Source organism: Sinocyclocheilus anshuiensis, unplaced genomic scaffold, assembly GCF_001515605.1.
Source record: "Sinocyclocheilus anshuiensis isolate Anshui unplaced genomic scaffold, SAMN03320099.WGS_v1.1 scaffold1194, whole genome shotgun sequence".
In the NCBI taxonomy this organism is placed as follows: domain Eukaryota; kingdom Metazoa; phylum Chordata; class Actinopteri; order Cypriniformes; family Cyprinidae; genus Sinocyclocheilus; species Sinocyclocheilus anshuiensis.
Genome location: NW_015558594.1, coordinates 17,451 through 28,981, shown reverse-complemented (window position 1 = coordinate 28,981; position 11,531 = coordinate 17,451). Strand labels below are relative to the sequence as shown.

The window sequence follows — 11,531 nt, the reverse complement described above, 5'->3', positions numbered from 1 at the left end:
AATATTAAATAATGCAGCAGATTTTTGCAAAAGATCTTCCATGAACATGATGAACATCAGTAGACTAGAAGTAGCAGTGTGCAGTATTGGAGCATGTCAGGCCTACTTCCTTTTATAAGTGTACTTCTTGTCACTCCGTGCTGCACTTCAAACAGCTACAGTGAAACTCTGAACAGGGCTGCTCAAAGTTGAAAGTGATCAAGAGCTCACTCCTAATGAGCTCCACAGAACACCCTTTCCTGCTGTCACACCATTTGTTGCCCATTCTGGAAAAGATTCGTTCTACATAACCAGTGGATGCTGGGATGCTTAAGATGTGGCTGATGATGGACAGCATGTTAGGCAGGTCAGCTCTTTGAAAGAGAGCCACCCACCTGGCAGCAATGTCTTTGGATTTCAATTCATCCTCTGCACCTTCTCTGAGCCCCTGCAGAATGGTATTTGCTGTGGTGCATTCATCATAAGCTTCATCCATGTTGACTTTTTGGATGAGGTTGAGCTTAATAGTGATCTTCTCAGTGTCGCTGAATGAAAGCATTCCATGGTGCAGAGAGAGGTTGCAGGGAGAACAGCCGGTTGTCCTCTGAAAAGTCAAACCATTTGTCAATGTATGAGATTCCTGTGTTGAGAAATGCTGTGAAATCTGCGTGTGATGTGTGAGTTTTTACTTGAAGGTAGACATGATGGAATATAACTCAACACAGGTGGCTGAATCACTCTCCAGCTTCTTTATAACATCCTCAAAGAGGGAGAGGATGTCATTGGAGAACAGGAGGTAAACTTCCACATCATCAGCATCTTCCTCAGTTGAGGCTTGAGCTTTAACAAAGTTCTAATCTGTCTGGGACACTCTTCACCCAGGCTGATGAAGTAAGACCTGAGAGCAGTCCAGCTTTGCATAAGCCTGGAGATGGCTGTATCGAGGGACAGCCACCTAGTTGAAACATGCAGCAGAAACTCACGGAATTCCACATCACAAAACTGGCAGAACTCTTTAAGGAATCCCCTTCGTTTGGCAGATGTGGAGAAGTGGCCATAGACCTTCAGGACAACGTTTTCCACATCTACAGTGAGCTGGTCAAGAGCATGCTTTACTGTGTTGTGCACAATATGCGCATGGCAGTTCCCTTGCAACAGATCTTTTTGCTTCTTGTTTTGGTTGGTGAAGACAGAGTTGTGGATTCCATCATTTACATTTGTAGTGTCTGCACTATATGCTGTAACTTGATCTAAAATTAAGCCATATTTTTCAAGAGACTGTTCAATGAAATCTATAATCCCTGCAGCTGACTCATCTGCATTCTCTCCAAAATCAAGAATTTTGTTGAAGATCCCAGTTTCTGGCCTGAAGTATTGTACAGCAAGCGGAAACATCTTCCCCTTTCCTTTATTTGATGCATCCGTCTGTATGGAGAATGGGAGGGGTTTACCTGACCTTAAGACGTCAGTAACATCAGCCACTGCCTTTGGAGCAAGGACGTCTTTGACCAGTGCTTCTGCCTTTGTTCTCCCGAGAGACGTTTTCTTTATGATTTTAGAGTCATGCAGAATCTTTTGGTTAAGTTTGTGTCCACAGTCAGCACTGTTATAGCTGAGGTTGTGTTTAACCGTGTGGTACACCTGCGTTAACTCAGCTGCTGTAACCTAGAGGGGAGGAGTAGGATGAGAAATTGCTAATGATCTTGAGTAATTGTATAGGTTGGTATGAACACAGATTTTGGCTAAAATAGTTATCATTGTTTGCAGTAATACCATCCAAACAGTGAAACTACGTATAAAAAAATCTACAAATATTTCAAAATTTTAGTAAAATAGTACCATCTTCATAATTGGTAATTAAATTTATTTATGTAATTATTTATTCAGTTTTTATATAGCCTTTGGGTAATTCTATAGTAGCCTATTGAAGGATGCAATTATCTAGATTGGTTAAGTATAATATTTCGTTTTTTTTTTCTTTACATAGGCATTACATTTTATTAAATAAGTATTAAATATATACCTCTCTTATTAAATTAATGCTTATGTGTCAGACTGTATATCAGAATGTGATTAATTTACATTTTAACATTTCTTAACAGGCAGCATATGAAATCTACTATAAACAATCAAGATTATTGATGTGATTAGAAAACTGTCATTACACTATCTGCCTCGGGAGATGCTTGAGGTATGAAGAACTGTGAGACGGTGCTCTGATTTCTGTGAGCTCGAGCATTGCGGGAATGTTGCTCTCCCGAAGCATGCTGTCGTACGTCTGACACCACCGTACACCACAGAAAACACTCACCGACAAATTGTGCAATTGGCTTGATTTGATACTCATTTCCACTGACACTTTCCAGCCATGTATTTGATTTCTCCCACTCTCGTCGGTACTTTTGAATTCGCTTTCATTTCAACTCCGAAACTTTCAGAGCTGGACCACGGATCAGGAGCTGCCTCCGCCATCGTTTCAAATCGACTCTCTCTTGCCAGAGCATCTGAACATCTCTGCCAAGAGACCCGCCCTCCCTTTGACCTTGATTGGCCCTGGCCTGGCTGAACCTGCTATAATGCCATCGAAAATTACCCAATCAGAGAAAGAATAGCACGAGTCTTCACAGAATGCGGGTGATTTGCATGAACGTTGTACAACTTGAAAATACGGGACAAACACCGTCCCATATTGATTTAAAACGGGACGCGCTATTAAATTCTCAAATACGGGACGATTTTGTATTTTAAGGGATGGGTGGCAACCCTAGTTAAGCCAGTCGGCGTGGTAACCCAGGCACACATAGATAGTAATACATGCGGTTCACATGGCTCTTCAGAGCAGCAGCAGTACATATCTCTTGGCAATAGATCTGCTTGTTGGGGGTGTTTTGTTCTTGTTTTGGCTTGTATTGTCCCTTCTATGTCTCCTGCTTTGTGGGGGTTATTTCATGTATGTTATATTTGCAGCAGTAATGTAATATTTCTTACATGCTCACAGCAGCATGTTGTGGATGTATTGGCGGTCAAGTCTCGGTACTTGCTCTGCAGCAGCAGCAGCAGATCTATTCCGCCAAGACCAAATACATTAACATTGTCATGTATATTACCATGCCAATCCCTTCGAGAGTTGTTATGACAGAACTTTGATTTTTAAGAAATGAAATTAAAAATGAAATGAACTGAAAAAGGCAAAAATAATAATAATAATATATTAACACTATGAGTTTTGCTACATTTCAGTATTCTTTTGTTACATAGTTACTTATTGTTACTAGATGCCACATTGTTAGGGCATCATTAACTGATAAAAAGAAATTAAGAAATGAAATGTTTATTATTTCAACAGGGAAAAAACAAGGACTGTGGAAAAGCTGGAGTCAGTTTAGATCAACATCAGAACAGGAAAAGATTGGGAAAAATGCATGAACTATTTCACAAACTCCATATTGAAGACAGACACATTAATAAACTGAGAGCTACAGATGTTCTTCAGATAACCAAACATTCATTACAGTCCCATGAGTCTTGTGCTGAAGAGGAGCTGATTCAGACTTTCATACAAAAACTACTGATGATGAACTACAGAGCAAGAAATATTAGCGTTGAGGAGATTAATGAACAGGATCACATTCCGCAAAGACACAATGACTCATCTGATGATGAGAGTGATATTTTCAATGAAATGTCTATCTCTAACAAAGGAACAAGCAGATCTGATCTCATCCACCCGATGGATGTTCAGATGGCCGTGTTTCATTGTGCTGATGGTTTCCTGAAGCAGCTGATGGTGACTAAACTGGCCCAGTGTCAGTACGCTCTGCCTCTGCTTGTTCCTGATCCATTCACACGACAGATTGAGTTTCCTCTCTGGACATTCAGACAAATCAACAAGAGCTGGAAGAAGAGAAACACCAACAATGAGATCATCAGTCAAACCCAGCCGATCTACAAGGCAGAAACTCCAATGGTGTTTTTCTTCAGGTTTGGCTCTGTGTCTTCATCCAAGTCTCAGCTGATGAGCAGTCTGATCAATGAGAAACACAACACGTTCTTCCACAGAAACTGCCCAGGCAGCAGCAGAACAAGAGAGCTGATGGATGGAGTGGTGGAGATCGCCTGGTTCTGGCCCTCTGGGAAAAACACGGATAAATTCACTGACTGTGTTGCGTTCTGTAATCTACACGGTGATGCAGGAGACCATGAGAAACAGCTGCAGATCCTCACTGAAATGGCCTCAGTCAATGTTGTTCTTCTACCAAAACTAGACAGGAACGACAAATGTGCAGCAAATATACAAAAACTGTACAACAACAGAAAGGCACTCATTTGTCTTTTAACTGAAGATGAATCTACTGTAATTCAGACAAAGAAAGGAAAATACAAGATTGGTCTTAAAGACAGAAATCACCTAGATGTCGCTAAAGAACTCAGAAGAGCTATAAATGATTGCATCTCAGAATCATCTTCCACCTTCAGACTTGAAGATGTGTCCAAACACTCAGATATCAGAGTAGATGAGGAAGATGATGGTGACTGCAGGAGAGGAAGAGAAGCAGCAAATCAGATGATCAGTTTACTGGGGAATAAAGAGCTGACAGAAATCAAAGAATCATTTCTGCCTCATCAGGGGAAACTGTGGCATCAGTGGTGTCAGAAGAACAAAGAACTGCATCGACTTCAAGCAGATGAGATCGAAATAAGAAAAAAAACAGAAATTAAGAATATCCGTGAACAGCAACATGAATCTGACATCAGTGAGTTTATAAAATTGTTTATTAAAGAAATGTGCTCATATGATAAATATGTTGTGAAGTTTTTTCTTATTTGGCTCCAAATCTTCCTAGATGAATATACATCAAAGGATATTACTTTTCTTCATCACAAGTATAATGAAAAATGGTCTGTGGTTAAAAAACTGAAAGACAATCATGATAAATCTGAGCAATTCAAAACTGAACAAACCAAGCTTGAGAGAATATCTGACGAACTTCAAGCTGCAGCCTTTGGTTTGGAGCACATCATGAGGGAGATCGGACAAATCTATGAATCATGTGAATCAGTGAAGAAGAACAAGAAAGACCTGAAAGACTTCTCTTCTCTCCCGAGTCTTGCAGCAGAGATGATGATCTCTGGATCTCCACTGGAGCTGATGGATGGAGACGCTGCTCATGTTCCTGTGATCTGGATCTCTGCTGTTCTAGATCAACTCGTCCAGAAACTGGGAGACCAGAGAGTCTTTGTGCTGTCAGTTTTAGGGCTTCAGAGCTCTGGGAAATCCACCATGCTGAACGCCATGTTTGGACTCCAGTTTGCCGTCAGTGCTGGCCGGTGCACCAGAGGAGCTTTCATGCAGCTGGTCAGAGTCTCGGATGAGATGAAAACACAACTGAACTTTGACTATATTCTGGTTGTTGACACTGAGGGTCTAAATGCCCTAGAGCTGGCTGGAAGATCAACAAGACATCAGGAGATGAGGAAGATGATGATGACTGCAGGAGAGGAAGAGAAGCAGCACAGCAGATGATGAGTTTACTGGAGAAGAAAGATCTGACAAAAATCAAAGAATCATTTCTGCCCTGTCAGGGGAAACTGTGGCATCAGTGGAGTCAGATGAACAAAGAACTACATCGACTTCAAGCAGATGAGATAGAAAAGGAAATATGTAGAAAAAAAACAGAAATGAAGAAAATTCGTGAACAACAGCATGAGTCTGGCATCAGTGTGTTTATGAAACTCTTTATAAAACAAATGAACTCACGTGGCGAACATAAGCTGATGTATTTTCTTAAATGGCTCAGAATTCTCCTGGATGAATACATCTCAGCTGACCTTTCTGCTCTACATCACAAATATAATGAAAAATGGTCAGAAGTCTTAAAAATGAAAGAGAATCATAATAAATCTAATCAACTTAAGGCTGAACAAACTGAACTTGAGAGAATATCTGAGGAACTTCAAGATGCAACCTTTGGTTTGGAGCACATCATGAGGGAGATCGGACAAATCTATGAATCATGTGAATCAGTGAAGAAGAACAAGAAAGACCTGAAAGACTTCTCTTCTCTCCCGAGTCTTGCAGCAGAGATGATGATCTCTGGATTTCCACTGGAGCTGATGGATGGAGACGCTGCTCATGTTCCTGTGATCTGGATCTCTGCTGTTCTAGATCAACTCGTCCAGAAACTGGGAGACCAGAGAGTCTTTGTGCTGTCAGTTTTAGGGCTTCAGAGCTCTGGGAAATCCACCATGCTGAACGCCATGTTTGGACTCCAGTTTGCCGTCAGTGCTGGCCGGTGCACCAGAGGAGCTTTCATGCAGCTGGTCAGAGTCTCGGATGAGATGAAAACACAACTGAACTTTGACTATATTCTGGTTGTTGACACTGAGGGTCTAAATGCCCTAGAGCTGGCTGGAAGATCAACAAGACATCATGACAATGAATTGGCAACATTTGTTGTTGGTCTTGCAAATCTGACATTGATCAACATCTTCGGTGAAAACCCATCTGAGATGCAGGACATTCTTCACGTTGTTGTTCAGGCCTTCATGAAGATGAAAAAAGCCAGACTGAATCCCAGTTGTATGTTTGTCCATCAGAATATTTCAGATGTCACAACTGGACTGAAAAACATGGAGGGAAGGAGACGACTGCAGGAGAAGTTAGATGAAATAACAAAACTCGCTGCTGAAGAGGAGGTCTGTGATGCAGAACATTTCAGTGATATCATTAGATTTGGTATACAGAAAGATGTGAAGTATATTGCTCAGCTCTGGGAGGGAAACCCACCCATGGCACCACCAAACCCAAACTACTGTGAGAACATTCAAGAGCTAAAGAAAACCCTTGTATTTTTGGCCTCAAAATCTTATGGAATGATGTTTATATATTTAAAACACCATATTAAAGATCTCTGGGAGGCTTTACTAAATGAACGATTCGTCTTCAGCTTCAGAAATTCTCTGGAGATTTCAGCTTACAAGAAACTGGAGACCGAATACAGCAAGTGGTCCTGGAGTCTTCACAATGCCATGATGGTAATTGAGAATAAACTACACAACAAAATAGAAAATGAAACTATTCATGAGGTTGAGGAAACTGATCTTCTAAAATAACTGAAGAAGACAAGAGAAGAAGTGGAAAAATCAATGTCAGAATTCTTTAAGAAAGACAAAGATAAAGATATACTGATTCAATGGAAAACATCATTTGAAACCAAAACTAAGGAGCTTCAGGAAAACATTGTGAGAGAAACAAAGAGAAAATTAAATAAGATTCTTCAGCAGCAAGACCTGAAGAAAAAGATTGATGCTCAGAGGACACATCATATAAACACTCTCTATGAAAAGAGCAAAGAACTTGCCTTAAAACACAAAGACAAAACAGATGAGGAAACACTGAAGAAAGAGTTTGATTTGTTTTGGGACCAGAGTATGAAGAAGATCATCACAGGCACTCAAACTTCAATCAATAACATTGACATAATGAGAGACATGAAAGAGATCCCAAGTGACATCTATGGAAGTGCTCCTGTAGGTCAGGAGAACAGAGAGTACAACAACATTTTCACTGTGCAAAGTTATTCTGAATATGTTACTGAATACTATAGTATTTTCCAGAAATACTGTCATGGAGCAACATCAGCTGCCATTTTTGGTGAGATCATCTGTCAGAAACTTAAAGATCCCATTGAGCAGAGCATCTACAAGAAGACTGCCAGAGATCTGACAGATGAAATGAGATCAAACTGTGAATCGCTGAATGGAAGCAGATCAAATCTGGAGAAACACATCCTGAAGACACTGGCGGAAGAGGAGGATTTTAACAAATACATGAACTACATTGATAAAACTCTTGAAGTGATCTCTGGGATTATCAGAAATGTTGTCAGTCGGTACATCACTGATAAGTTCAGTGTCAGTGTTTTACCCAAGATGGAGGAGAACATTAAACTCCTGCAGCAGAAGATCATGAAAGCAGCTCATGAATCTACTGAACATGTTCAATTGAACAGAGGAGATGCTGGTTTGTGGTTGAAGAGTTTCACACAGCAGCTCTCAGATGAGCTGATCTTCTCTGAAAAAGACCTCAGTGGAGTCAAACATGATGATGTTGATGATTTCAACCTCCTAGAAGATGTGATAAGACAAGAACTTACTGATATAATGTCTGACATCAGCAGTAGATTCAACACAGAGACATTTCCAGTAAAGCTGGACTATAAATTCAGACCGGATGAGCTTCTGATTGATCACCTCTGTCAGTGCTGTTGGGTTCAGTGTCCATTCTGTGGAGCCACCTGCACCAACACCATAAAAAACCATGATGGAGATCACAGTGTTCATTTCCATCGTACTATTGGACTGACAGAGATATATTACAGAAATACATCCAACTTGTCTACTTATATCTGCACATCAGCAGTGGCAAACAGTAATCTATATTTTTTCCCCATTGACTCGGATGATAAAATCCCCTGGAGAGAATACAGATCAGCAGGAGGGAAATATAAAGACTGGAGCATCAACCCTGACCTCTCTGAACTGCCCTACTGGAAGTGGTTTGTGTGCAGATTCCAGAAAGATCTGGAAAAATACTACAATAAAACATTTGAGGGGCAGGGTAAGATCCCAGATAAATGGAGAAAATATTCAAAACAAGATGCTATTGAGAGTCTTGATAAATACATTTAACTGAAAATTGGAACAAGTAATTTTCAGGTCTTTTATTGACAATAGGAAATTCTGGAGTTTGTGTTTTGGAGAATCTATTCAGATTTTGGTAGGCCAAAATAAATTTTAATTTAACTTAAACGCGGCACCGTTTGAAAGCAAAGTTAGTGTTCACGCTCTGTCTGAAGATTGTTTAAATGTATACCATCCTTGAAACCAGGACATTTGTTTCTCTGTCTGCTGATTGTGGACACTTCTGCCATGGATAGTCCTTCCTCTTTTTGATCCACGGTGAGAGTTCATGAACAGGCACACATAATAGTTTTCTCCTCCGTGGTCACATCTGACTGGAGATGGCACCTTATACCTTACAGGTTTTTGGTATAACGTTATACCTTATACCAAAACACACTTCACGATTTTAGCAATCCTTATAAGATCATTGCATGTCACACATTGATCTAATAAACTTGGCCACGACATGTGTAGACATAGATGATGATGACACCTATTGACTCGTATAATACAACGCACATTACTATAAAAGAATAAAACGTTTTCAGCATGCGCTAGTGATAAACAAAAAGAGCATGATAAATCACACTTTAGCAGTTTTTTTTTGGAAGCAGCGAAAGAGGAAGGGATAAGAGCTTAAGGTTTTATGTTCAGTTTTATGTTTTAGCACGATGTGATGTTGATTTCACTTACCATTTTTATTGGTTGGTCAGTAAATGTGGATCGTAGCAGCAAACACACTGTGCAATGATCATGCTGTATCGTAGGCTATCTTTGGTCACAAGACCGTGACAACGGCCGTCTTTGAACCTTTCTCACTGAACGACACAGAACCACCAATTAGGAGCCACGATCACAGAAATCACCACTGTAGCATCTTCTTAGGATTATTGATGATCGTTTACACTCTATGTCTTAGAGACCCTTTTAGCCTTTTGACATTTGCATACAAATTACAGACTTGGCCCCACATTCTACATTTATATGGGTGCTAAATTGCCAATGCCCCCCCTCCCCCTATCCAGGAGATGCTAAACAGATCAACACTCTCGTCTCCCCATCGGACTTCAAACACATTCCAATGTCCTAGGAGACAGTCATCCTCAGTACCTGGCACCAAATGTTTGATGGCCAGCGAACTACCCCCATCCTCACAATACACATAACACACACACATCAAGACATGTCTTTATTTAGACTACAATTAATCAGTTACAAATGTTTCTGGAATATGCATGTGTTGTTTGTATGTTTCCCTATTATATTAGCCTAGTTACCACTCGTTATTTGTATTAGTTAAGCTCTAAATGCTTATATTCAGGTGTATGAATGTATCTCTGGTTTAATATCTTCTTGGTATCAAAATGATCTGCTCTTTATTCCTCAAACAATGATGTACACTATGTGATCGTGAAATAAATCATACTATTTGTACTATATTTTGGGTAAAACTGCACCAGTCCACCAGACCAGCCATAAACATGCAAATGGGCCATAAATGGAGACAAAGAAAACTTCTCCCGCTCAAAAATTCACGCCTGGTATTGGCCATTCCACCAAAAATGTGGGTGTGGCTGGGAACTAGACACTCTCCAAGACTCCTAAAAACTCTTTAGAGCTTCAGAGTTTGTTTTCTGGCAGTTTTTATCTTCATAACTTTGTCGATTCACTGTGGACTTTCCTATCTTCAGAAGAACCAGAGGAAAACCTCCAGCTTATTCCTAAAGAACGCATCAAGCTCACAATTCGGAGTCACTGAATGTTGATCCTTGCTACATGCTAACTTACTGTTAGTACTGCATAAAGAAGGAAAGCTATTGTTCCTTGGCGAGGAAAATAATATTTTCTAGAATTAATTATATTGTCTGTTTGGTGGATGGACAGATCAATTAATTGTACTATTGATTCCGCTACAGTTAATTCTAAGATCTAATCTAAATATTTATTTTTAATTATAACCAGTTATAATTAATTATAAATATTTCCCTTTTTGAGCTAATTTTCTACACCATGATCGTTTCACGATGCCAATCTTTTGTCTGGGACAGCCGAAAATAGTACAGTGTGTTTAGGGCTTTAAACAAACTGTTCAAACACTGTGCTGCTTCTGTTGTTGTCTGAAGCCTACTAAAACACAACCAGTCTGCTAAAGCTATGGATTTCGCCATGGATCACTATTCTCCACCTAAAAATAAAGCAAAATGCTTTTACTAGTCTTTTACATTTACATTTAGTCATTTAGCAGATGCTTTTATCTAAAGCGACTTACAAATGAGGACAATTGAAGCAATCAAAATCAACAAAAGAGCAATGACATACAAGTGCTATAACAAGTCTCGGTTAGCTTAACGCAGTACACATAGAAAGGTTCTTTTTTAAATTAAATAAAAAAGAAAACAGATAGAATAGAAAAAGAATAGAGCAAGCTAGTGTTAGAGGCCTTTTTTTTTGCGTTTTGTTAATTGTATATGTAACAACGTTCGTAGGTCGGGAAGAAGGAGGCGGGAACCGGCGAACATTCAAACAAAACTTTAATAAAATAAACAAACACAAAATGAAAGTAAAGCGGCAGCCCCTCGCGGACGACTGCCGCACACAAAACACAAAATAAAATCCAGGCCTGGTCCTCTCTCGTCCAACACTGTCGTCACTCCTCCTTTTATCCTTCCGGAGCTCCTCCGTGGGACTCGAGACTGGTGAGTGGCGCAGGTGTCGCTCATTATTATTTACTCCACCAAACGCTTGATTGCAGTTGTTGCTGCTAAGGGTGGCCCAACCAGTTATTAGGTTTAGGGGGCAAACACTTTTTCACACAGGGCCATGTAGTTTTGGATTTTGTTTTCCCTTAATAATAAAAACCTTCATTT

General features: G+C 39.9%; 1 pseudogene; it reads left to right on the top strand.

Annotated features, from left to right (window-relative positions):
- The first annotated feature begins 3,397 nt into the window (after positions 1 to 3,397).
- On the top strand, positions 3,398 to 8,670 carry LOC107680008 (interferon-induced very large GTPase 1-like; annotated as a pseudogene).
- The last annotated feature ends 2,861 nt before the right edge of the window (positions 8,671 to 11,531 follow it).